General features: G+C 39.0%; 1 pseudogene; it reads right to left on the reverse strand.

Moving 5' to 3' along the window:
* Nucleotides 1-3,930, reverse strand: part of LOC107045905 — a 23,299-nt pseudogene extending 19,369 nt beyond the window's left edge.
* Nucleotides 3,931-4,956: the final 1,026 nt, after the last annotated feature.

Genomic DNA, 4,956 nt, shown 5'->3' on the forward strand with positions numbered 1-4,956 from the left:
GTATCGATTAAATAGTTGACTTCGGTATTAATTTCCGACACGAATAGGCGGTGTGAGCGGAAGATTGGATCGTTTACCGCCGCTAACGATCCGACGGTTCGTTTCCCATCGACATTGAACAAGGAGGCCTGCATCGAGTGGCTTGATCACCAAATTTGAAATGATACCAGCATTTTTCGTATCTTTGACTGCATGACCTTGAACGAGGCCTTGAACGAGACTTGGAACGTGAGTGAGAGCGGGAGCGTTCGTTTTTTATTGCGTTCGCTAGTTCAGAAATGCAAAGTTCGAGACGCGAAAATCTCTGTTCCAGGGCGGCAACGGCTGGATCAGCGCCTGGAGAAATGGCGTTAATAATTGGTGGAGACGATATTTCCATTAATTTGTCGGCCAATGTCGCCATTTTGTCCAGTGTGGAATCTGCTTGCGTCGCTAAAATTGATTGAGTATTTGCTGGCAAGCGTGACAGCCATTTTGTTTTCAGAATATTTTCTGGAATATTGTCGACAAGAGATTTTAAATGTCTTAAAAATTGTGAGGGCTTACGATCACCGAGAACCTCTTTGTCCAGGAGTTGGTGTAGTCTTGCCTCCTGTGAAGCCGTGAGTCTCTCCACGAGGGCTTCTCTTAATGCCTTATATGGAGTTTGAGCAGGTGGATGCAGTATGATGTCCTGAACCTCAGCTGCGGCATGCGTGTCGAGGTGGACGGCAGCCATGTGGAATTTGTCGAGTTCATTTTCAATACCTGCGAGGTGAAATTGCCCTTCGAGTTGAGCAAACAAAAGGTCCGGGCGTTCGGCAGAAAATGGTGCCGGTCGAACCACGAGGCGTCTCAATGCCTGTGTTGTGTCGGGCTCGTCAGGCATTTTGCTGAAAAATCACTAAAATCGTCTAAAAGTGCACTAATCACGGCGAAATTGTTCATGATAATTTTCACGGTGCAGCACAACGTCTCTAGGTGCTCAGCGATGCACCACGATGCACAAAATATCACACGCGGTAACACAGGCGCGTTGAACGATATAACGCTACCGAGCACGTGTCGAAAAATCCAACGCTTCTCGAATGATCCACGAAAACCACGCGATCGAAAATTACTTTAATTTTAACGGCAACTATTTCACTCTGAACACGTTAAAACGATAATTTTATTGATCACGTTAAAAGGATCACGTCGGGGTCACCACTTGTGGGATACTCGGGAATGTTGGACGGGTTGATGAAATTATAACACGCGTTATAACAGTAGAAATCGAATGGAATTTATTCACAGCGAATGTGTCGATGTTTACACCTTGAGAGCTATGACAAATCTGTCTCTCGCGACGATATAGGCAATTAGATCATCCGATCGAGGGTGCCCGAAATATGACGAATCGTCACGAGGTGACGTAGTCAGGTATTCGGCTGCTAAGCCGGTGCGAATACAATATAGTGAAATAATTCGAACGATAAATAAGTAGCTTCGCTACAAAAAATTCATGAAACAGCCCTATTCATTAACAAATTCCATATCGCCGAGAGCACCAAGTAGCTAGGACATTTCTACTGGACTTGTTAGCGTTTATCGTTTTCACTACTGGATTGACCCATCCAGGATGAATTTTTTCAATGACCGTATGAGAATACCCGAGTGGAAATTCTGTTCAGGTCTCGATCAGAAACTGATCAAGTCCGATCCGAAATTCTGATCAGGCATGTTATGCCTCTNAAAATTAGTAACTTCCTAGCCGGGAATCGAACCCGGGACCTCCCAATGTCGCGTCGGGTGCTCTTAACATCTGAGCTACCAGGACACTTACGAATTTCACCCTCAAATTGACTCATACCCGAGTGGAAATTCTGTTCAGGTCTCGATCAGAAACTGATCAAGTCCGATCCGAAATTCTAATCAGGCATGTTACGCCTCTATCTTAGGTTTTTCCACTAGGGTATCTATGGTATAATTTAAAGGAATCCAATTGAAAAAATATTTACATGAATGACCTCGTTCCCATCATCGTATATCGTATAGCTGTACTCATCAACAAAACATTATGCGTTTCCATCATATTTGTCGATGGCAGCTTATGCCCACCAAGTTACTGCGTTATCATCCTTATCGTACCGACAGCCTGAAAGAATATTCATCCTCATTGATTAATATAATCAATTGATTATGTTCAATTTGCATTCAATTACCTTCACTATGTAGAACGTGTGAAACTTTATGTCCAATCATTGGACCTAGACTTCCATAATTGAATATGCTGAAAAGTTCTCAAGGTTTGAATCAAAAAACAACACATTACGTGGTTCTTATGAAAGGATATTCTTCATTCTTAGCGAAATAAATTACCTAGCTCTGTCTGCATCGTAAATGGGGGGCTGAATAATTCCCGCTGGGACAACTGACATACATTATCGATTATCTAATATGCCTAATATTTTGATGGAATTCTCAATACTTACATAGTGTTCGCTAATTGTATACAATATGCGTTGATTGCGGTGAGTTTGGCAGCCCACCTGAAGAAATAAAAATAATAATAGAATATGAAGTTTTAGACACCTTGTATATCACTATGGAAAAGAGATCAATTCAATAGGACTTCAAAAATTGACTGGTTATACTATAGAAGAATTTTACAAACTTTTTTTTCTCCGTTGGTTTACGTAAATTTCTGAAAATTTCTCTCGTCTTGAGCGCACTTCTTTCCATTTCGTTCAGGAAATAACTGTCTGATGCATTGAACTAGGATAAAATTACATATAATGAATTATTCATAAATTTTACATCACATTTTCTTGAATCAATATTCTCACCTCTTTGTAATATTCATTTATGTTCTCATCACTGTAATAATCGGGATAACTGATGAGCATGATTCATATCATGAATCATGCTCATGCTTACCCGCAGCCAAATTCTAGGTTTCACTATCGAACCAAGAAGATTGTCGGATATTTTCCTCCATAGCTTTTTGGATATTACTAACCATCTCAGTCACCTGCGAAACATAATATATGTATCTTCTGAGAATACATTATCTAATTTCTGTTGAATTACCGCTTGTTTAGTTTTCGGTGAAGAATACTTTTTGACAAATGCATAAGAAATGGCAAGTTCCATCTGAGAGTCAGTCACACATCCATCTTCCCTGTCATAATAATTAGAGAAAACAATTAATTGCAAGCAATGAATTCAGTTGTAATTTTTATCTTACACTGACCTGTTTGCAAGTGGATCTGTTACAACACGGTTAGTACTGAATGTGATTAACGGATCCTTGAGTGCATCATTTAAGCATAGACTTGTATCCGCAACGGCCTTCCACATTATATAATTCACTGAAAAGTTAATTCAATCAATGGAAATCGTTCAAGTTATCCATTGATATAGTTTGAAAGTATAATGAATTTTCCCCCGTTTCAGTCTAATGCGAAGTAAGATGGAACATCACACAAAAATTATCAAGTTGAGACTTCCGGAGTTCAATTTGAAATTTTCCTTAAAATGGAGTTTTGAGAGTTTCAATTTGAGATTCCTGAAAGTTTCGACTTTAGACTTTTGGAAGTCTCTATTTGAAAAAAATGATGTTTGCTATCGAGTTGAAGTCTTCTTACCGATCGTCTCTGGTGGAGTTTTATCCAGCAGAGCAGCAAGCCTTGTGAAATAAGTCTTTCCTGGTATGTATCCTTTCTCTGAACCATCTATTGTGATTTCAGGAGTTAATGTGAATACCTCTTTAACAATCTCAAGCCAATTGATCTGAAGAAAAATATCATTTTGCATATTGCAGTCATAATTTGAACAGATTTGGTCTTACTTTGGCATTTGGACTCGTCACGCCTGCACTCGTAGAAAGCTTGAAACTCATCGATCGTCATAAGACTGTACCACTTATCGATTTCTTTGACAGTTCTCCTTCTGTTCTCCTTCTGTAGTCTACCCCAGTAAGTTAATTACATGAAAATATAATTCTCTAAAAGGTTACATGGTAATTTATTGATATAATATTGATTCATACCTCGGCCAATTCCTTTTCAAAATTGGTGAGGACTGTTAGCTGTGCAGCCGTAGTTAGACCCTCAGTTGATGAATCTGATGCTTTTTGAAGTACATCAGCTACTGCAGTTTTGTACTCTTTATAGGCTTAGACCAAGATTTGGGCAAGATCTGAAGGAATGAACATTGATGCGATTATGATGCTGTAGATAACAATAGAACAAGTTTGAAGGATAAATGTATGTCCATGTGAAAAAGGCCCTTTTTGTTGCATCTAGTTTTCGAGATATTCACAGTTTACTCTTCATACCACCTTCTTAACTCAATGTTAAATTGATTTTCTGATTTTCTATGGTGATGTTATTTTTCATGTTATTGGGTTAGTTTTGGGCTAAAAATGTGAAGAATCTAACAGAGATTTTCGCAATATACATAACTCCAATACCACCAAAGTGGGTCCTTTTCATTTAGACAGCCACAAATTATTTACGCTCAGCCTGTTGACATTAGAATTTTTAGGGTCCGTTAAAACTGCTGTGGAAAATAGCGCGTCCACTCCCAAACGATTTAGAACTTTAGCACTAATTTGCTGCCAAGACAAGTTCTTTGATTTCCATTCTTGAAGATTCATTATTAGCGGCCATCCTCCATACGTATTGAGTATTCACGGAGACAAGAGCCATGGGAAAGAGTTCCATGTCAAATTTACGACTTGTATGTATTTCTAAAATTTAGGAAGCATTACTATGCTATGGTAATGATTCCTATGGGGTATGGTATTACATACTATGGGCCATGGTAAGTCTCTCGATGGGAATGAAGCCTATGAACATAGGAGAAATTACTATATTGAATAGTACCCTCTACCATGTTACAGGGTAGAGTGTACTATTAATTATGGTAAAGGGACCCATAGTCGTTTGGTAAAGCTTACCATAGTTTATAGGAGAGATTACCATGCACTAT

This window comes from Diachasma alloeum, unplaced genomic scaffold, assembly GCF_001412515.2.
Source record: "Diachasma alloeum isolate Michigan unplaced genomic scaffold, Dall2.0 Dall_scaffold_01126, whole genome shotgun sequence".
NCBI classification, from domain to species: Eukaryota; Metazoa; Arthropoda; class Insecta; order Hymenoptera; family Braconidae; genus Diachasma; species Diachasma alloeum.